Source organism: Rhinolophus ferrumequinum, chromosome 16 (assembly GCF_004115265.2).
Source record: "Rhinolophus ferrumequinum isolate MPI-CBG mRhiFer1 chromosome 16, mRhiFer1_v1.p, whole genome shotgun sequence".
Classification (NCBI taxonomy): Eukaryota; Metazoa; Chordata; class Mammalia; order Chiroptera; family Rhinolophidae; genus Rhinolophus; species Rhinolophus ferrumequinum.
In genome coordinates, this window is record NC_046299.1 from 13,568,246 (window position 1) to 13,591,068 (window position 22,823).

The 22,823-nt window shown below is 43.0% G+C and overlaps 1 protein-coding gene across 20 annotated transcripts in view; it reads left to right on the forward strand.

The window, feature by feature from the left end:
- Nucleotides 1-22,823, forward strand: part of ABLIM1 (actin binding LIM protein 1) — a 265,320-nt gene that overhangs the window by 177,959 nt on the left and 64,538 nt on the right. The window contains exon 1 of one of the 20 annotated variants that reach the window (XM_033130209.1): nucleotides 2,136-2,405. The exons of the other annotated variants lie outside the window; for them this stretch is intronic. The gene's annotated coding sequence lies outside the window, so the exon portion shown is untranslated. Of the gene's footprint in view, nucleotides 1-2,135; nucleotides 2,406-22,823 lie in introns of those variants that run through there. 20 annotated transcript variants of the gene reach the window in all.

A 22,823-nucleotide genomic window follows, 5' to 3' on the forward strand; every position in this document is an offset into this window, starting at 1 on the left:
CCCATTTGCCCAGATGGGGCCTTCATCAGTATTAATGATGATGACGAAGAAGTCTCTTAGCTTCTCTGGACTGTAAAAATAATATATTCTGAGAAAGAAATAGTCCTCTTCCCAACTTCAGAGGGGGAGTTTGAACACAGCTCGCCAAATCTGTCTCGGTTCTTTCCTTGCTCACCCAGGGCCCTCCACATGCTAGAAATAGCACTGAGTCCCTTTGGCACAGATTTTTACCAGCTGCCACTTTGGTTAGTAACACCTTTGTTTACATACCTTACCAATCACCTAGGTTAGGGGTTCGATTCAATGATCTTTAGTACATTTACAGAGTTGTGCAATCATTATCACAATCCAATTTTAGAACATTCCCATGATCTCACACAGAAACCTGTGTCCCCCCTTCGACTCTCCGCCCCCCCTTTTGATTCTTTACTCTTCACTGTCTTTCCCCAAATCACGTCCATATGAATGGACAGGAAAGGCTCCCCAGGGACTGACTGACCAAGCAGGCAGGATTCTTGAGTCTCTTGACTCCACATGGTGGTGATGTAGGGCCCTTTTCATAGGGAAACTCACAAATTTGGGAATTTGCTTGGTAAATCTGAAAACAAACCATCTTCTTTTTCCCCACCCTGGAAGACCTAGAGGCTAAATAAAATCTGAACAAGGAGCTGATACTCCAAATACAGGAGGGTAGAAAGAGGATGAAGCCTGGGGAGCAGTGACCTCAATTGGGACGCTCCCGTAACTCTAGCCACGTGACTGGGAGCCTAGTTGAGTTTCCCTGTTGCCTTTGTAAGGAGGGACTCCTTCACTCCTCTGTCAGAGAGTAGACTGCCTACTGATGTCCCAAGCAGGAGGCAAAGCTCTGGGATGACAGAGGCAAAAGGTTCAGTCCCTAACTGCTGGGATTTTACAGTCCAAGGCTGCGGACCTGAGTCCACTGGCGTAAGCATCCTTTGGATATCGTGTTTAAAGTATGGATTCCCAGGCTTACCCAGAGATTCGGGTTCGGGGGTCCAAGCTGGTGCCTGGGCATTTGCATGTTACATGCTACCCTGTTCTGGGTGATTCTGGTGTGGGTGGCTGGGAGAAGCCTACAGATCACAGTTGGAGAAACTGGCCCTGCAAGTGTGCGGTAAAGGCCCTTTCCTGGAGCCTTTGACTCCTTGGAAGAAAAATGCACTAGAAATTTAGCTGCTGCCTGTTATTATTATAATGTGCAATCCAGTCGCTTCCTTTTCATGTTAGAAGCACAGTTTTGTTGTTAAAAACCGTACATTTGTTTGAGCAGTGTTTTGGGAATGCTTCCAAACCAGTTCAGAGCAATTACACACATCCACAAGCGGTCTTTCTATTAGCTGATCTTTATGGGCAAATAATCTCCATGACAGATTTCCCTAAATCACTTCAGTCTTGATAAAATTTGCAACAGTTGTAACAGAGTCTTGCTCTTGTCCTAAGAAAGGGTCCATGGAAAGGTGCGGTGCTGTCATGGTAGAAGGTGTCTGGCTCCTCTCCATTCCCATCTGTGAAGATCCCGTGACTTCGTCTTTGGTTGCTAGTCCATCTGGGCTTTCTGCAGGATGGTTGACAATGAAGCAATGTGTGTAAAGTATCTGGAATGTAGGCATCTAATAATGTTTTTGCTGCAATAAAAGAGCACAATACAAAATATACTCACAATAGGAATCATGGAAGCTTGATGAACAAAGATTTTTGGGTGTCACATTTCCCTTACAAATTATGAATACGAACATTCTGAAATATGAAAATTCTGAATAACATGGAAATCAAAATCAAGTTGCACTCAGTTTATTACACTTCCATAGAAGATTCGTAACACGGGTCTCAGAAGCAGTGACTTGGGAGAGAAGACTGCCAGCTATTAGCTGAGAGCTGTGCTCAGCTGTGCATCTTTGCATCGTCTCAAATCCAAGAAAGAAACTGAAAAAGCAAAAGACTGGCTTCAATTCGAGCCTCTGCTTTGGGGACAATTACTGTCAGAGTTATGCTGCAGACAACTGAGAGTGACTGTGGAGAAATGGTACTTTCCCAGTCCGCCTTAAAGAAAGGAAACCTACCCCCCTTTCTTTTTGGTAACATGGACTAGCCCGTTGTGGTTACTGGTGTGTGTGTGTTTAACTGGTAGGTGCAGTGAGGAGAGTGAGGCGTGAGAGCGCCTGCCCCACTCTGCTCTTTTTTCCGGTGTGTATCTCTAGAGAGAGGCACATTTGCTGTCCTATCAGCAGAGAGGAACCTGCTTAGGTAACCCAGGCGCGCAGGGAAGCCCCAGTTGGCCGGGCTGAGGTTTGCAAGCCTCTTCCCGGTGTGCTGAGTTTGAGGCCCCAAGGAGTTCCCTGCTGAGCACAGCCAAGGAACAGAAGTGGAAGGAGCCCTGGCAGCAGGTAAAGCTGGCATTGCACGAGGTGCCTTTGCTTTGTAGGGCAGACGTGAAATTCCTGGCTCCCTCCGCCACCCTCTCCCAGGGTCCTCCAGATGTGGTCTGCCAGATGCCGGCGACAGACGCCACTTACACTGGCCTGAAATACATTTTACCTAACCTTTGTGTTTTTCTTACGATACAAAATAAACTACGGAGCTTTTCTTCATTGATACAGTACTAGAGTGAAGGGCAGGAAAGGCGGGTTATTTGAGAGTTCTAGTTTAGAGACCTTTTCAACAATATTTGTGCTTTCTTAGGCTGCTACCCCCAAGATTGAAAGCAGAGTGTGGTTTCCAGATTTGTTTTGTTTTGTCTGTGGTTTGTGGAGCTCTGTGGAATTTATATTTGAGATGAAAAGACTTTAGAGTCATATTTAGGGGATTTGGTAGTAAAAATGGCATGGGGAATTGAGTAGATTTATCTGTTACTATAAATGTGTAAGTTTTTTTTTTTCTTTATGAAGTTCCCCATGAATGAAAATGAGGAAGCAAAACGTTTTGTTATTCATATTTTGTTCCAGCTACAAGTTAAAAGAGATTGATTGTTGCTTCTCTTACCATCTTTGGGGAGGAAATGAGAGAAATTGAGAGATTCTTGCCTTTGTAATGAAATGAATTTTTCTAAAAACCTGGTTATTAATCAAACTATGCTCTAACTTTTTTTTTTTTTTTTTTTTTTTTTTTTAGTAAAAAAGTTTTAAAGTAGGCTGTGCTAGCACTACAAAAGGAATGAGACAAGAAAAGTGATCTCAATTGTGAAAGAAATAGATTTACGATTTGGGAAAGTTAAAAAAAAAAAAAAGTGAGTCTAGCCAAAAACCAGCAGGAGTGTTGTCACCATAGCTGCTCCATCTATCACTTAACTGGGATTTGGGGGTTTAAAAGAAAATTGAGCCTGTTTTCTCTGAGGCAGTCTCCTGTGGAATGTTAAGAGGATGTGAAGTTATTTAAGATTATACAAACAGGTTCTGACAAGTAAGTGAAAATAACTAATTAAAATATAATTGTTGCCATTCTGTAATGGATCAAAAGGCTTGTTGAATCAAGATGTACTTACAGAGTAGGTGAATTTGCCACGGCTCATTGGTATAAATTACTTTTGAGAAGGCTTTTTAAGATTGAGCGTGAGGCTTTGCCAAGCTCTCCGTATAGCAATTTGAATGCATGTTTTGACCAAATGTTTTCAACTGGGTTGCTTAGGCATTTTCATATGTCAATGGGTTTAACCCTTACACCAGCAATTTATCCAGCTGGTTCAGGGACTACATATGACAACAGGGATTGTCTGTGTGGGGTTTTCCCTCCAACTAAATAATAGCTAATTTAAATGGATGGGAAAGTATGAAGTACTCGGTACTTACACCACAGGTCTATAGAGGGACAGTCATGATTTCCCCTCCTGTAGGCCAGGGTTCCTCAGCCTTGGAGCAAGGACATTTTGGCTGGGATGTTTCTTTGTGGAGGACTGTCCTGTGGGGTGTTCGCCATCATCTCTGGCCTCTACCCACAAAATGACAGTAGCACACTCCCTCCCCAACTGTGACTACCAAAAATGTCTCCAGACATTGACAAATGTTCCCTGTGGAGCAAAATTGCCACCCTCCCATTCCCCACCCCCCAGGTTGAGAACCACTGCTGTGGAAAAAAAAAACACTTTTGAGTCTTCCTGCTGCAGATGAGGAAAAGAGGGCTATGAGGGGTGAGACCAGACCCCAAGGGAGAGTGGCTGAGTCAAGGAACCGTAACAGGACAAATATTTTGCCTTGACCATTTTGGTTTTTATTTTGCTTAGTTTTTGTTTGAAATCACATCTTGGGCTGGGCAGGAAGAAAGGGTTAAGTGCTATTCTAGATATACACCTGCTCCTGGCCTCTGCCAGGATTTTCCGTCAGGGTCCCTTATGGGCCTTATTCGGCCTGATTTGATATGGTGCCTTGGTTGTATAGCAATCAAACGTCTCTAAGTTGAATCCTATCTTAAGTACATCCCAGGAGTATACTATTAAAAAAACAGATCTCATATAATAGCCCATTTCATAAAGCAAATAATTACCCACAACTTATCAGGTCTGTAAATATAGATTTTTTTTTTTTTTTTTTTTTTTTTTTGTGGGCTTTGAGTAAATCTGGGCACACCTATTTGTTTTTTTTTCTTCTGGGGCCTACAGCTGAGTACTTTCATTTCAGTTTTCCTGTCCCCCTCTCTACCAATGGGTTTCCAACTTTCTCATTTTCTAAGAATTGGGTCCCATTTTGTCAATGAAATGGAACAGTCACAGCCTTTTTTGCAATTTACAGATAATAAGTCAATGACTAGAATTTTTTCCACATAAAACTTTTCTTACACCTTTAGCATATGCTACTGCTAGTTTGTTTTTGAAGGTTAACAGATTACAAGATGAAGGAAGTTGTAGCAAACAAATACTGGTACAAAACATGTGCAACAGCCAGTTTTGCGTAGACCCACTTTACTTCTTTTGGTGGACCCATATTCCAGTTATAGCTTTAAACACATTCATGAGCTCATAAAATAGTTCTCGCTTACAAACAAGTTTTATATGTTATGTTTTCGTGGTACTTCTCCAAGAACATGGTACGTTGCATTTAGTGCCATAGCTTCCAGGAACTGCCACCCAAATGGGAAGAGACAGGTCACTCGGTAGGGGACTCTCCTCAAGCCCAGCTGGGGCAGAGGGTGGCACTTGGCCTTGGCCAAACATATTGGGAAATGCCCCTACTTGTTGGTGTCCATTCTTGGACTGGCCCATGGTGTTATCAAAGAGTTACGTTTTCTGCTTGATTGTGAAGCAAGCCTTCCTTTTACTTCTACCTGGATGTACCATTGTATCATATACCATGTGCTCCATTAAAAACATTTCCTCATTGTTAAAATTCACCCCCTCATTGACGAGACCTAAGACCCGTGAGCATTTGCTAGTATTTTAGGTCCATTTTATCTCCAGGGTGTAGCACAGTGCCTGCCCATATCAGTTGCTCAGGAGTTGATGAATCAACAAATGAACATCAATGATTCCTGTAGAAAGACCACCCAGAAGCTCACATGCAGCCTGTGTCTTGTCCAGCGTCTGTTCTGTGTATTTTTTTCAAATGGACAAATCCTGTCCCCATCCAAACAGCTTTTAATGCTTAAGGTACTACCAGAAGACTCTTTTAAGGGTGCAGATACAGTGGGCCTGAGAGTTGGAGAATTCGGAGAGAGGAAGCTTTATAAATTTTTCTTCCCAATGCCTAGAAATTAAACTTCTACTATTAGTTAAAGCCCCACATGCCAAAGCTGCCTCCTGGATTCAATAAGATAAAGAGCTTACCAATCCTACGATTTGACCCAGAGGCAAAACATTCCCAACCTCTGTGTTTTTAAGAAAATTATCCCGTCAAAACAAAGCACTGGGAGATCACAGATGAGAAAATATACCTTATTTACTCTGTGTTTCCTAGTATGAAGTCTTAGAGGTTTGGGCATGTCTACTGGGAAACCAGGATGGTGCTGCTCCAAGAGCCCACATTTCCTGAACCAGGTATCAGGACATGGGCATCCAGGTCCTTGAGGAGACAACTTCAAATGGGAACTTGCCTGGAATATACAGGATGTAAAGGTGCCATAGTAAGAAAGAAGCCCGAAGATAAAGCTGAAATTCACTGACCCCTTCTCCATTTTTCTAAGCATGGCCCCTGGGTAGGACTGCAGGAGCCAGGAGAAGCCTAACCAGTGCCTGAAGCTGCAGACCGTTAAGGTGTGGCCTTGCGGGGAGGGGGCCTCATAAAAGGGGACAGAAACACTGCTGCTTTTCTTGTTCGCCAAGCCCAGAATGTTTTTGGCAAATATGTGACTGAGGCCTCTTAAGCATTGGGGGTTCACATTGAGGTCGGTTTTTGCTCATAAACATTAGGTGAAGCAGAAATGTTTGCTTATCCTTCAGACTGCTTTTATCTTTCCTTACTGCTAAATAATCATTTCGTTGGTTTGTCTTGGTTCTCTGCAGCTGGCTCCTTGCATCCGTGCTTATATGTGCTTATATCCGTATACCTTGTCCAAATAAACACACTTGAAAAGCTAGAGAAATGTATTTTGCCAAGTTTAGAACATCCTCCGACAGAGTTTAAGCCCAGCTTTGTGCTTTGTTTTGGCAGCTTGTTTAGGATGCAAAGTGTATCTGGATCTGGCAACAGATTAAAGAAGGGGTTGGTGCTTACATAACAAAGTTTAGGGCCTAACGACTGGGGTGGGGTGGGGGGTGAGGCTGTAAGTTTTCAGTCTTCCTTTGTGTTTTTTTAAAGAGTTTTAAAGCATAAGGGAAAAAAATGTGCTTGACTAGGTTTTCTGTTTTGACTTTAAACCTCAGAATTGTAAAAACCTGTTGAAAAAACCCTTATCTTGGCGTACATAGCTTTCTGTGGTTAAACTCCTGCAGTCCCACCCTCTTCCCCTCAAGACACACACGCAACCTGGTCACCTGCATGTCTCCCCTCGTTCACTCCAGCCCTACCGGCCTTCCTGTGGGGAAGCATTCACTCTTTGCCATCTCAGGGTGTCTGCACTCGCTGTTCCCTTGCCTGGAACATTGCACCCCCAGGTCTGTGTCCTCAATATTCAACCTTCCTGTTGGTCCTTGGAGACGCCTCCCTCATCACACTAGCTGAAATTACCCCCGCCCCACCCATCCAACCCCAGGCCATCTTCTATATTGCAGCCCTGTTTTGTTTTCTTCCTGGCACTCCCCCCCCCCGCCCCCAAGATCTGCAACTTTTATACATCTGTGTACATTTCTATTAACTGTCCCCTGTTGCTCAAATGTCAACTTCGTGACACGTGCTGCCATATCCCGGTGCCTAAAACATTATCTGACAGAAGCTGGGTGCTCCGTAAATGGATGTGTGGATGGATCGATGGATGAGTGTATGGATGAACGAGAAGGGCGAGACAAAGGAAACGAGGGGGGAGCTGTCTGCCCAGTAAGCGCCTACTCCCCGTTAGTGTAAGTGTGATGCCTCCCTGACTCCCCTGCACTGTCGTCGTGGACAGTTTTCTGCCCCGTACCCTCCTCACTTGGTACACGATACCAGCCATGTTATCCTGTGTGACCACTTGCTTCTGTGTCATTCACGCCTCTGCAGGGTAAGCTTCTTAAGGGCAGGGATGTCTAATAAAGGGATGGTTGTAGTTGTTGGTAGTTCTCACTTCCTTAGCACTTTATAAACCTACCTCTTTGTTTTGCAAATAAAGAAACCAAGGCTCAGAGCAGCGTGCCAGAAGGCATACAGGTGACCACTGTCAGGGCCTGGATTGGAATCCAAGATGTCTGGTTTCAAAACCCATATTTGATGGCCTTTTTCTCCTCAGATGGTGTCTGGTGCCTGACCCGTAGGCCTTTGCCAAAGGCATGAAACCTACGACCTCACTCACCTCCTCCCTCTCTTCCGTATGATTTGCTTTTAAATATTATGTATAATATCTAATATTACATAAATACTATACATATGAACTTATTAGTTCATCTCTGTGTTCAACTTGCCGGTGTATCTTAGGTCAGTGGTTGTTTTTGTTTTTGCTTTAACTAACAGGGCTTAAATTGTTTAAACTCACATTTTTCTTACATGAGCACATCTATTAGTAGAAAGTTCAGCTGCCGTTGAGTCGCACATGTATACATGAACCAAGGTGGTGCCACTGGGCGGCCCTAACAATCAGCTCCCAGCATTGATTTCCCTTAGAAACAGATCTTATACTGAGAAAAGCACCAGAGCAGCCTTAGGTAGAAAGTTCAAGTGGAAAAAATGAGGGAAAAGCCTCCAAATTTAAAAAAAAAACACAAAAAACTCAACGTTTCCTCTGGATTTCTGATGTAACCAGGTATTTCTAATCACCTCTCTGTCAGTGGCAGAAGTCTTTGAGTTTGGCCCCAGGATCTTGCATTGCTGAAGGCGAAAGCCAAGATCTGAAGCCGTTGCCGACACACCAATGTAATTCTCTAAGCCAATTCGAAGATGATGAAAGTGCTGTCTTTACTTTGAGTTGAGGTGGAAATTGTTGACCGTGCTCATGCCCAGAGGTTTCCACATCTGTGGTATGCCCTCTGCCGTGTGAGTCTTCGGGAGGGAGCTAGGCAGCATGTGCTGGCGTGTCGGGTGCTGGTCCCTCGTTGTCTGATAGCTTGATTTTCCAGCACAGGACAAGTCCCGATGACAGCGCTAACCATACGGAGTCTGCAGCCTTGTCAGGCTGGTCTGTCAAAGCGTTCCTTGGCACATACCCAGGATGCACGCAGGTTTAGGGCCAACTCACCTGGTTCCCATTTTCCTCTGTGGGAGGCATGGTAGTGAGCAGGACAGTGGTACCCACGTGCTGTTTGTGGATGTAAGAAAACTCAAAAGGCCACCAGCACTGGCGGGTAGGACTTCCAAGAAGTGTTCAGTCAGAAGTGTTCAGTGGCGTGTGTGAGGAATTTGTGGGTGAACCCCAACATGTCATCCAGCTTCTTTGTGTCCATCACAAAGAACACCACCACTGACTGGCCCTTTAACCCTCCTGAGCAAGATTAGAGGGACTTCGACTTTTTAACACAATTCCTCAAATGGCGTAATGGCCTTAGATAGACTCACTAATCAAATGTCTTGTGATTTGCAATTTAACTTACTGTGTGCTGAGAGTATTGGCAAAGAGTTTCTGACTGATTAATTGTTCGCTTGTGGCACTCCCAACCCAGACCGTGCGGTAATTGGGGCCTTGCCTACTCTGAACTCACAGCAACACAGGCTGCAGCTCAGCTCGTTCCCGAGCCTGGCCTTGCACCAGCCAGGGTGATTTCTACCTGCTTTTCTTGGTAAAGGTAATTCCTCCTCAAGACTCCTGGAACTATCATGGCAGGAAAGTTCCATAGATTTAGTCTTGTCTGACCGTCTTAAAGTTGAGGACACCGAGACTCAGAAAACACAAAGGCACAGCTCCTTGGTGAGAAAGCCAGAAGGAGAGCTCAGAGTGGGTCAGTGCTCTACCACCCCCACACCCCCCAGGCTACCCTCTTCAGCTACTTCTCTGCTTATTGTGCAATAAGAGCAGGTATCTCCCAAAGGCCTTTGGAGTATTAAAACCATTATGTGCAAGCAAAGTGCTGGGGAATGGAGTGAATTTCTCTGTGGGGCATTCAGTGGGTATCCAAGAAAGTTTTGCTAAACCTTCATTTCATATTGTCTTTGTTTTGGAACACCTTTCCTTTCCCAGGCCATTCGATCCTTTCTTCTCATCCTAAAGTCTCCTGAGTTTCCACCTGCTTCTAGGGAGATTGCTAATGATTGCCCAGGGATCCCCTGCCACTGTCCAAGCAGGCGATTTCTAAAAGGTTTCTTTACAAAGTAATGTTTGCACATTGTAAATAAATACATAAGTGTACAGTATAGAATCATATAAGCCAGAGGGCAGTAAACTCTTTCTGTAACTGGCCAGGCAGTAAATATTTACAGCTTCAAGGACCATAGTCTCAACTCTACACTCTGCTGTTGTGGGCCCAGAGCATCCATGGACACCATGTAAATAGATGAACATGGCTGTGTTTCAATAAAGCTTTATTGACAAAAGCAATTTGTGGGCCAGACTTGGACCACGGGCTGCAGGTTGCCAACCCTGGATAAGGTGAAAGTAAACATCTTCCACTCACTCCCCAGCCCCAGTCCCAGAGGTGGCTATTTTGAGAATCCTGTCTATATTCTCCCTGGCATGCACAGAAATGTTAACAAATATGAAGTTTACTCATATAAATTTTGTCATGCAGGCTGTATAGTTCTGTATTATGCTTTTCTCCTGTTTCCTGTGCACAAATACATGTGGGATGATAAATATTCATTTTTATACAAATAGGACCATATTGTGCATATTGTTCTACGGTTTCCTATTCTCCACTTGGCGATAACTCAGTGTCAGGGCTTATAGATTTATGACATTATTTTTAATGGCCACAGAGCGGCCTGTTTCTTTAACTTCCACCAAGAAATAATACCAAATGCATGTAAGTAATTACTGGCCAACAGTCAAAGATGATGTCTTGTTTGCTTCACATCACCCCGTGTGTCTGGGGGACGCTCCCAGACTGCTAAAGAGGGGACTACTTCAGCCTAGCTCACTCCCAGCCACACACAGCCTGCAAGTGGTGAGCTCGTAGATGATTTTGCATGACCATGAAGGGCACAGAGCAAATTGTAGGGTTATCATCATGGTTGATTATGAGGAGATTTCTGTGAGATCTTGAAAATTCCAAGTTTTTGGTAATGCCACGGAGTGTGAGTTGTGAACAAGAACAGGCCCACACCACATGCCCTGCCTCCCGTTAAAGTCCACACACTTAGAGATGCCCTGTGTTCATTTCCAAGAGCTGCTGTAAAAAGTACCACAAACTTGGTGGCTTAGAACAGCAGGAATGCATTTCCTCACAGTTGTGGGGGCCAGATAGCCGAAATCAAGGTGTCGGCAGGGTTGGTTCCTTCTGGAGGCTCTGATGGAGAACTCATCCCATGTTCTCTCCTAGCTTCCAATGGCTGCTGGCAATCCTGAGCATTCCTTGGCTTGCGAATGCATCATTCTCCATCTTCGCTCCATCGTCATATGGCCTCCTCTGTGTCTCTGGATCTGTTTCCCCTTCTCTTTTCTTATAAGGATGTGTCGTTGGATTTAGGGCCCTCCCTAACCCAGGATGGCCTCATGTCAGGATCCTTCGTCACACCTGCAAAAACCCTTATTCCAAACAGAGGAACAGTCTGAGGTTCCAGATGGACATATCTTTTAGGGACTGTAGGGAATTGTGAGCTTCGTGTCAGCACAGCCATGTGTTCTTTTTAACTTTGTCTTGACTTGCTGGTAATGTGATCTCGTGCATGGATTTGTTCTTTTTCATTCCCGTGCATTAACCTGGGCTAACCCAATTTCCTATCTGGGAGATGTCCTCAGATGTGTTATTAGATTTTTCCTTTCTCTGAAAGGTCAGTGCAGTTGCGTTCAGGTAGAAAGCACATGGAAACTAGTCATTTAATCTTTGATCCTGAAGGATGCGATGGTGGCAGATACCGGCAACAAGTGCTTTTTGGCTCTTATTTTGGTTTGCAAACTAAAGCTTTTAAACTTCTAAACAGGATCACACTAGTGTAGAAACGGTGTTAGACTCTGCTAAATGGCCTGTGGGAAGCCTGTTTCCTGTACTCTCTGAAAGCCTTTTTTGTATTCTCTTGCACTCAGTGCTAGGAAAGGTACTACTCCATTTCAATTGTAAAAATTAATTCAGGAGAATGGCTGCCTAAATTATTATCAAAATAGCTCATAATTCAGAATGCTCGTTCCACTTCTTTATTATGCTTGCCTATAGCTAATTCTGAAAAGTAACTTTTTATTCTGAGTATACTGTGAGCAGCATAGAAAAAGCCTCCCGACAGATAATCCAAGAAGAGATGCCACACAGCCTAAAGGCCAGGCATAGTGATTCCTTGGGTATAATCGTTTGAGGGATGGCATCATTTGGAAACTTTCAGGCTTGTGATGACATTTTCAAGAGTTTCTATCTTGGAAATTAGAAACATGACCCAAACTGGTAGCTAACTAGATTCTTTCAGAACACTAATCCTTGGTATCTCTTTGGTAAAGAATAGATTTCTTCGTAGCACTGAGGTTACCACCTTTCATGGAAAAACCAAGTGCTTATATCTATAAGCTCTGGACTAGACTGGAAGTACTAACCCCATTTCGTGATCCTTCTGTTCCTGGTCAAAGGGATGCCCTTTGCTCTCACCAGCCACCAGAACTAGTGGGGGACTTAAATTCACGTGAACTCTGAGCACACCAATGCCTCAGGCCAAGCTGGACTTTTATAGTCGGTCATTTACTATAGATTAGGAAGGGGTGAATCGAAGCATGTCAACCTGACGAAATTGCCGTGATGTACTGTAAACCAGCTCAGGATAAATTGAGTGTGAAATCATTACTATCAGGTGTGGCCTGCCAGTGTGTGTGTGTGTGTGTGTGTGTGTGTGTGTGTGTGTGTGTAATTATTTTTACTTGATTTAAGAGGTGGTAGAACACTAGCTGTTACTAAAATAACGCTAATTTCTTCCTGTTCTGAGCGATTATATTGTATGAGAGGGACGTTTGAAATACATTTTTCTCCTAAGATAGCTGCTTTTCTGCAATGAAGAACCCATATTCTTCTCTTTCTATCCCCTCTTTAATTTTTTGTTCTCTAAATTCATCCTATTGGATCAGCTACGTGTACAAGGGGTAAGAAGTAAACTTTCAACTGATCATTTATATGGAAATTATATGGAAAATAACTTTAGATAAAGAAATGTCTGGTTTTGTGGGTTTGCTTTTGTTGATAGGGAAAAAAATCCTTGAGTTTTGGTATGTAGAGTACCAAATAATACAGTAGAGTAATAGTACAGAAAGGAAGATTCTGCTTATCTTTCTAACTTCAACTTTTAGGTCCACGTTCCATGAAGTCTTCTCTGATTCCGGCAATCATTAACCGTTGTCTCCTCTTGATCCAGGGGCAGCGTCTTTCAGCCAATGAGTGCTTACTGAGCATTCACTGTTTGCACAAATTGGGGCTGCAGAGATGAATAAGGCTTTGGCCTCCTGCAAACAGGCCTCCTGCACACAAACACAGCATGACGTTAATATATATACTAGGTATTCAGCATGTGTGTATTGCATTGGGTTGTAACATATTTTCTTTGCCAGATCGGTCATTCTGGTCCTCTTTCTGCACAGGAGAAAAGTCTTTCATTCAGGCTCCTGCCGCTAATAGACTTGTTACTTTAGGGATAAGTATCTCCCCGCCACCTCCAAATTCACCTGGTTCGTCTGTGCTCATCTTGGCTGGCCAGCAGCAAGGAAGTGGGAGCAGCTCTACTGTCCTAATTGGACAGAAGGCAACTGACTTGTCTCGGGTGGGGATTGCCCGCATTGGCCTTTCTGCTCCAGGAAGATGCTGAGACAGCATCTGTCTACCTGAGATAGTTTGTTGGTAGGGAAGTGATGCCACCGTGTTCAAGTTTGAGAGAGTGGCAGGAGAAGAACTGCCTGGGCCAACAGGAAAGGGAGATCTTTAAACTTTATGATGCTCCAAACAGCTGGAAGGCCATTCTGGAGAATACTTGTGTAGACAGTGGTTTGGGGGCTGTGAGTTGGGTGTATTTTGTCAGGTGACCTGTTTGTTGCATACTGAAAGAATTAGAAATTACTCTTTGCCAGGAAATGCACTAGGAGCAAAATTACAGAAAATGGAAGTATTCTAGAAAGAGGTGAGGGGGATTTGAAAAGAATGTTTAAAAGGAAAACATAGCTTAGAATAAAATAAAATCCAAATGTGGATTCACTGAACTAGCTTGCTCTTGAAAATTTATTCTGCCATTGCTCTGCAGCGTTATAGTTTTTCTGAGCGCTCTCCTTGCATATTTTGAGTCTACTAGCTTGATGTATAATTCATTCTTTAAGCAAGAATTTAACATTTCATGCTAGCTGATTGCATAATTATAGTTATAATATACAATTATAAAAGACACAGTCCCTGCCTTTATGGAACTTAATAGTTAGTGGAAGTCATAAAACACATAAATAGCTACAAGCTCAAGGCATTATCTGGGTGGAATAAATAAATGTCATAAGAGTTCAGAGGAGGGAAGGACTGTGTTCTGGTGAGACTGATAAGCAAAGGTTCCCCAGAGAAAGCAGCATTGGAATCAAGTTTGGAGCAGTGATATTTTATTATATAAACAATTTTTACAAAAAGAAATACCTAATATCTGCTCGACACATATTGGACTCTGGAAATACAAGAATGAGTAAGACATGGTTCTTGCTTCCAAGAAGTTAAAGTCTAGTGAGAAAACCGGTTGAGTAACCAGCAGGTATAACATAATTTATTGCATTAAATAAGTGGTGTCTACTTTATATCAATGTATAAAAAGTGTGTATTTGGGACGAGAAATCAGTGCAAATGGAAGGGAATACCTAAGCCTCGAGGGCAGGAGGAGGCTTGTTCTAGTCCAGAAGTTCTCAACCTGGGCTGTACCTGAGAATCACTTGGGAAGCTTTTGAAAGGTGCTGACCCCCAAGCTCTTCCACAGACCTACTCCACCTTCTCAAGGGGTCCCTATAATTTTTTTAAAGCTGGACAGGTAGGTTGAGACCAGATTATGGAGGTTGCTGAATGCCAAGGTTAGGAAGTTCAACTTTTGTCAGTAGGCGATGGGACAACATTACAGACTTCTTATCAGATAGTATCGTGATCCACATGGTATTTAATACAAATCAACCTGGTGTTTAAATGCCCTTAGCTCAGTCACAGGCCTCTGAGTCCGGGGTGCTGAGTGGTAGGAAGCCAGGACCAACCCCAGAGGACCACCAGCATTTCTGTGCGGAGTGGCTGCTTCGTCTGGGCAGCTGGGCTTTTCCTTCCTGGCTGCCTGCCTGCTGGCTGTCTGTCTGTCTGTCTCTGTGTGTGATCAGAGGAGCTTGCTGGCTTTGACAGAGTTCAGTAGACTTTACTTGGATGCCTTGACCTCAGAATTCAGGCCAGTCTGCTACCCAGAGGCAAAATGCAGGCTTAGCATCGGCTCTGATTGCACAGTGTAACAGTTTGAAGGTGACAGACTTTGGGACTGCACAAACAGGGAACCTAGATTTCACAAAAATCACTTGCCGACATACGTGGCTGAGGGGGCCATCTGGGTCCCAGTGTCCAGAGTCCACTGCCCGCTGCTCGTGCTGCCTGCGCCACTCAGCCAATAGACCAACACAAGAGTTGGGTCACAAAATAAGCGTTTATAATCAGAGCACCGGTGGTCTGAGAAGACAGCGGGTTAACACATCCAAAACTGCCTTCACAATCTCAGACAGCCTGCAATATTTAAGGGACAATCTGGACATTCCTCCAGAGGCTATGTGATGAGTCTGCATGGAGTCTTCCCTCTGGCAATATGGCTCTCCAACATGGTCATCAACCCGGGAGCAGTGATGACAGTAACCTGGAAAGAATGCTAGGCCACAAAGATTGTGATCAGTAAGCACGGGGTATTGTGATCAGTAAACAAACATAAGTTTCAGGGTAATTTTCTAAAACAGGGAAATGAGACGGGACATTTGGAACTCAAGCTGCAGGGAGATAATCAGATACTAAGCTTTAAGTCAAGGAAAGGTGAATCCAGGGATGCTGCGAGGCTTCTACTCTGGGGGTCCCAACCGGGCCCTGTTTCAATGGCAGGGTCACTGGTTCTCCTCAGGTAGGTCCCCCTGTCACCTGACTGTGACTAGCGGGAGGTACAGCAGGTGCAGCTGGCAGGGCACCCATCTGCACTGCACCCCCCGCTTATCCTGGCTTCAGGCCCCGAGGCCTGCCCTTCCAGAGGAATCCAGAAGACTGGAGGCAGGGCAAGCACCCACCCCGCATGTGGACTCTGGAATGTGAATCCGAGTATCTGTTTCTTTGCAGGATATAGAAATGCTTTTGGTTGTCATCCAAAGGCACACGCCTAGTCTTCAGTGTGCTCGATTTGGGGTGTTGCCAAACCTGGGGGTCCTGAGTGCGTTCATACCTCTCCCCTCCTTTTAGAATTTACTTTTCACTCTATTTTTCTTCCTACTGACAATAAGACCTGATACCCAGTGATAGCTTAGAAGCACCCCATCCCGCTGTTCCCAGTGAAACCATAGAGTCTGGGCTCTGTTGATTCTGGGCAGGAGGGCGTAGTTGTTGTTAAAGGAGGGGGGACGGGTGAAGTCCTGCCACAATGGGAGAGGAAATCAGACAAGGATGTTTTTAAAAGCAAGCTGTGTTTTTCTGGCTGCTCTGGTATTGGTTCCCACCCCGAAGGCTCCTCTAACCCTGGGGAAGAAAAAATATTTTTAGTCTGATAGTATGCTGTACAGGCAGGCCAGAACTGGACCATCTGTAAGAGCGTTGATAACTCAGGGCGATGGTTTTTGTGGAAATAACTTGTAAGGGATCACCCAAGACTACAAAGCAAGGCATGGGCTCCATGTCTTATCCGACTCCTGTGAAATCCTTTAAGAGCCATTTTAGAGTAGACATACGGAGGAAGGCAACAATGGAGTGGGATGGGGAAATGTTTATAACTCCTTGAGAAGGAGAGAAATCTCAGAACTGGAATGTACTTTAGAGATAGCAACTTGGTGAAGAAAAGCAGTTGACAAACTGGAATCTCGCTGAATTAGGGTGACATATTTGCTGTACACTGTATAACAAGCTTAAATATTTTTAATTTCAGAAAAACCCCTGCCGTCTGCATGTTTCCTACAAGTTACAATGTCATTACTAAGGTATTAAATGAAGGGGACCTCTCCCACACTCTGATACTGCCCTACTTCCCTCCCTGTCCCCCTCGCATTTAATTGTGTCCTTTGGCCACCAGGACATGTGTATTGATCATTGATTGATTTCCCTTGAAGCAGCAGACAAGGAAGAGACCCTCTGGACTGCTGTCATTGTACTTTCCTGACTCCAACGTGCTCTGATGTCGGGAAGGAGACCAGGAATGAGGTCATGAGTAATAAGAAACCTTAAGTGTTTGCCCTTGTACAAGAGACAAAAATTACCCAACTGGGATTAGGTTTCAAGAGTGTTGAACTTGAAGGCAAATATTTATTTTCTGGTGTTAAGAAAGGAAAGGATATAAGACCTTTGACCTTGACTGTAGGGTGGTGTCTACGCTTGGAAAGGAAGGTCGGATGAAGGCAGAAGCATGAATTTCTCGTTTTTTCCTTCCCTGGAACGAGGCTAAAAGTTCTTACCACATGCAGAGCAGCAGCTGGCTTGACGTCCTGCTCAAGATTCACAGTAACTTTCCATTGGATTCCGGGAGTCTCTCCCTCTCAGATCCAACTTCCTGAGGAGACCCCTTTAAAATTCCATTCAGTGTGTATTTGGAAAGAAAACAGCCTAAAGTCATCTGGCGTTTGGCAACCTAGTTCTTCCTCTTCCTATGTCATATTCCTGACAGTGAATTTATATGTAGGTAACATTTCTTCTGCCTACACAGTAATCTTGTAAGCTAGGGAGAACAACTACTTTTATACCCTTTTAACACTACAGAACATATAAGTCTTTTCAGAAAGTTCATAGGATTGGGAGAAATAAAGAGTTGAGTTCCAGTGAATCAGTCATTCTGAAAATTCAGTACACCGTTCAACCTAACAGATTTCTCAAACCTTTTTGTCATTCCTGACGTTGCACATATAGAAACTGGGGCAGCCTAACAACATGTCTACAAATGGGCCAATGGGACCCTCTTAAGAAGACCCTGGGAACCAGGACCCTTTTCTTATCAACGATTTCAAAGTATCATTGCTTCAGATGAGTTGCTATTGTGCCAGGGATGGCCTTACAGAGATCCATTGGATCTTATCTGAGTAGTTAGCTCCTGTACTCCATGATAATTTGTGGAAGAAGAAGGGAAAAGAACACTTATTATTTCTAAGCTGGGCAAGTTACAGAAGTAATTTCCAGTCTGTCTGACCCTTGATATGTAGCAGGATGATGAGGGAGGGGAGAATGGACTTCATCAAAAACTCTAGATTTGAACACTAGCTCTGTAATTTTGAAGACTTTTCTTAGCCCATAAATAGGCCTCGGAATAATAGGATACCTACCCCATGAAGCTTTGGGTAGTTTAAATGTGAATGTGTTTTCTAAACATTCCATGACAGAACAAGTACAAAGGGTATTATTAACAATAAAAATAATGAATAAGAAATGTTTGAGCTCAATCTTTGGGGGGAAATTAGATCTTTCAGTACTTCTCACTGAAGTCCTCAATCTTTCAAACCCAATTTGCTTCTACTGTTTCTAGTGGGCCTTGGGCCTAACTAGATAGAAGAAGCCACTTTTGAGGCTTCACGGCAAAGACCTGCAAAGTGATGCCGTTGCCTGCTGATTTTGAGTCCATTTAGGAATTAAATACGAGGATTATTTGCATTCCATCTCCATCACTCCATCAGTTCCAGGGATACTACCAACAGAAGGGCGAGGGTGAAAGGAGGATTGAAAATGGCTCAGCAGTGCTGTGGAGGTCCTGGAATAATGGATACCTGATGGGATTCAATGACAGAGCTTTTACTTAGAGACAATTTTATTTAAAAAAAAAGATCATTCATTTCACAGAGGTTAGAAAAACACTTTGGGAATCCATTTGGCAAAGCACTCTTAATTTGATTCTTATGTAATTCTTTCAAATCCCTCTGAGATTAAAATCGTAATAAAGGGCAAAAACCACTTTGGACAACTGTTTGGCAGTAGCTACTGATGCTGAACATAAACAAACATACCCAGTGGATTTGCCATATACAGTCTACTCCTGTGTATCTGTACGATGGAAATGTGCATGTAATTCACCAGAAGACAGAGGCAGGAGTTGTCACGGCACCACTGTTCAAAACAGCCAACATTTAAAAACTACCCAAATGTTCATCAAGAGTAGACTAGCTAAATGTAGTATATTTACACAAAGGGATACCATGCAATCATGATATAGTGAAGAACAGCTACTTGCGCATCATGGATAATTCTCATAGTGTCGCGTAAAAGACAGGTAAAATTAGCATATGGAGTTAGAAGTCAGCATAGCGACTAGAAGGCATAGACTGGAGGAGGGCATGAGGGGGGCTCCTGGATGTGGATAATGTTCTCTTTCTTGACTTGGGTGCTAGTTGCGGAATGTGCTGCGTTTATGAAAACTCATTGAGGTGTAAATTTACGATTTGTGCATTTTTCTCCGTGTATGTTATACTTCAATAAAGAAGTTTGCTTAAAAGAAAAAATAAAGGCATACTTCTTACCTACTCCAAAGAAGGGGGAGGAAATATATACCTATGCTTTCTTCTGTGCAGTTTATTGTTTCAGGTCTTATATTTAGGCCTTTGATTCATTTTGAGTTAATTTTGGTATATGGCAACAAATAGCAGTCTAGTTTTGTTCTTTTGCACGTGGCTTTCCAGTTCTCCCAGCACCATTTATTGAAAAGATATATATAGATACACACACACACACACACACACACACACACACACACACACACACATATATAGTCAAAACTTTCTATCTTGTGAGCAAGAATACTCTAATATGTAAAATGCATGGCATTTTGGATGAAAAAGAAAAGAAAAAAAGCCAAACAATGGAACAGGCTGTAAAAACCACAAACATGCGTAATACAAATTCTGTTGTATTGTTTAATGACTTACCAGAAGAGAGTAACCGGAAGATGATGTCATCCATGCTCTTTAATCAGTTCCTGGTTTCAAGGAAGTACATTTGATACCTGAGAGACACGATGTTTCTGTTGTTGAATCTGAAACATGACAGGGCAGGGCTGCTTTAGGATTCGGGATCACACTGTCCCGTACGTGAGGATCACTCATGTCAAGAAATAACGCTTGGGATAGTTGTCTTTAAAGGATTTGGTGTTATTTATAGTGGTTTTAAAAATAACATTTCATCACGCCGTTTCAATAGTTGGGGGCAGGAGGGACAGTGAAAGTAAAATTTTTGTTAAGAACTTAAAAAGTTATCTAATTTGTCTTTCGCCTTAGCAAATTGTAAAATATGAAGACCTTCATTTTGTACAAGAAACCTTTACTTGTATTCTTAGAGGAAAAAAAGAGAGAAATTGAAAGACGATACATCAAGTTATAGGAGATTGGCTTGGCAGGCAGATCCCAAGTGGGGCCTCCCTCGTTAACTGAGCTGCTGAGGGTCAGGGAGGCGGTGAGAACCGGAGGTTCTGAGCACAGTCTGGAGTTGACAGACCTGAGTTCAGATCATTCCTTGCTCACTGAGTCTCCTTGGGCGATTTCTTGATCTCTCTAAGCTTTGATTTCCTCATCTGTTAATTGGGCATAATACTTACCTCACAGTGTTGTGTGGAAGGTTGATGGGGTAGGAAGTCCTTAGTGAAGTACTTAGCATAGTGTCTGGAAACAAGTAAATACTGAAGTTACAGCTGGGACATAGAACTTCATCCTTTAGTTCTCTTTTGGCTGTCATCGTGGTGCAGTGGTTGCTAATCGATTTAGAGGTTTGGGGATAAAGGTTTCTGTTAGCATATTAATTCTCCCGACATCTCTAATGAACTTGCTCTGTGGAAAGCAAGAGAGATCCTACACTTATGGAGACACAAGTCTCCATATGTCTTTAAAGGGATGTATAATCTAATGTGAAAGAGGGAGAAAGTTCCCCTGCATTGACTGGTACCAGACACTTCGCTACCAAGTTACTGGTGGTTAATTTTTGTAGCAATCCTACCTGGCAGATTTTCTTACTCCAGTTTTGACAAATGAAGAAATGAAGTCAGAAATGTGCCCAAGGCCACACTGTTTGCAAGATCCTGGGTTCTCTTGGTTTCAAAGCCCATCTCTTTCCACTCTGTTGCACAGTGGGTTGGGGCACACAGTCCAGCCATAACAACACGAGGCAAAAATCAAACACATGGGCCAATACAAGCACTGAGCTCTGAGGGCGCCAGGGAGAAGACATTAGGTTCCAGTGCTGAGATCCATCCTGATGGCTTTCAGATTGATGTCTTACCTTCAATGTAGTCATTCGCTCTGCCTTGAAAATTGGCGAAATATCCAAGGTACATGTTAATAAAATGTCCCATCTTAGCCATCCTTTAACATCGTTCGGGAATCGTTTTTTAATTGCCTAAGATTTCTGAAACAAGAGAGGCAACGTGTGTGATGTGGTGATATTGGTACAAGTGAGACAAATTTGTGTGCAAATATCTGGGTTGTTTCCGAGTTCTGACGCTGAGCTGTGTAACCTTGGTTTTGGTGCAGCCAGCCAGTCATTTGGCGTCTGAGCCTCAGTTTGATTACCGTAAAACAAGAAGGATGATGTTGGCCTGTTTCACAGGGTCAGAGAAGAATCCAATTAAATATCGTGTGTGAAAGCCCACAGCCACAGAACCACCCCGACAGATTTCCAGTAGCTGCACTGGGTTAATGCAGTAGTGTAGGATTTCATTTCAACTCATGGGGTCCCGGGCAAGTTACTTAATCACTCTGCAGCCCAGTTTCTCTTCTTGTGCAGAGAGAACAGTAATTCCTCTGAAGACAGACAAATAATGATTTTTTTTTAATTGTCATGTCTCTTTATTGAGGAATATTTTACATACCATGAAATTCACTCATTGTGAGAAGGTAAAATGATATGGTAGATTAGCAAACAGTTTTTGAAAATCCCTTTATAAATATTCAAATCTTCAGATAATTGCTGCCAGTACAATATTACATGTCTATATCCAGCTTTCTATATTTACGGATATATTTTGTTCTGGAAAAAGAATTCATATTTTTCGATAGCTTCCCAAAAGGATCTGGATACGCCCCCACCCCCAAAGGAGGCGCCCGGATGTGTCATGGTGGCTCGTGAATAAAAAAGTTCCTCCTGCCCTCCTGATCAAATCCTCCCCACTCCCCACTACTTTCTTTCTTTCTTTCTTTTTTTAATTGTCATGTCTCTTTATTGACGATTATTTTGCACATCATAAAATTCACTCTTTTTAAGTGTACAGTTTATTTTATTACATTTATACACTTGTGCAGCCATCACCACAATGCAGTTTTAGATCTTTTCCATCATCCCATTTGACTTCTCATTCCATCCTATTCCTAATCCTTTTTCCATCGCCATTCCCAGCAACCACCCCTCTACTTTATATCTCTTTGGTTTTGCCTTTTCTAGAAATTTCACATAAATGGAATAAAAAATACGTAGTCTTCTGTGTCTACCTCCTTTCACTGAACACCATGCTGTTGAGGTTCATCTGTTTGAACCTTGTTTCATGTAGCAATAGTTCTTTATTACTGCTTGGCAGCATTTCATTATTTGAGTGTTCCCACATTTCATTTATGTTCATCAGCTGAGAGTCATTTGGATTATTTCCAATTTGGGGCTATGAGAAATAACACTGCTATGAACTTTTGCATATACGTCTTTGTGTGGACATATGTTACATTTCTTTTAGTTTAATACCTAGGAGTGGAAGTGTACACCCCATGGCTTATTTATATTCACCTTTTTGAGAAACTACCAAAGAGGTTGCCAATGTAGTCGTATCGTTTTACATTGTCACCAGCACTGGATGGGTCCACTTTCTCCACATCCTCTTGAACGCTTGGTATGGTCAGTCTTTTTCATTATAGCCATTGTAGTTGGTGTGTAATGGTATTTCACTGTGGTTTTAATTTTATTCCCTGAATGACTAATAATTAAAATATTTTCATGTGCTTATTCGGCATTCATGTACCTTCTTTGGTGAACTATTATTTAAATCTTTTGCACATTTTTTAATTGAGTTGCTTGGCCTCAT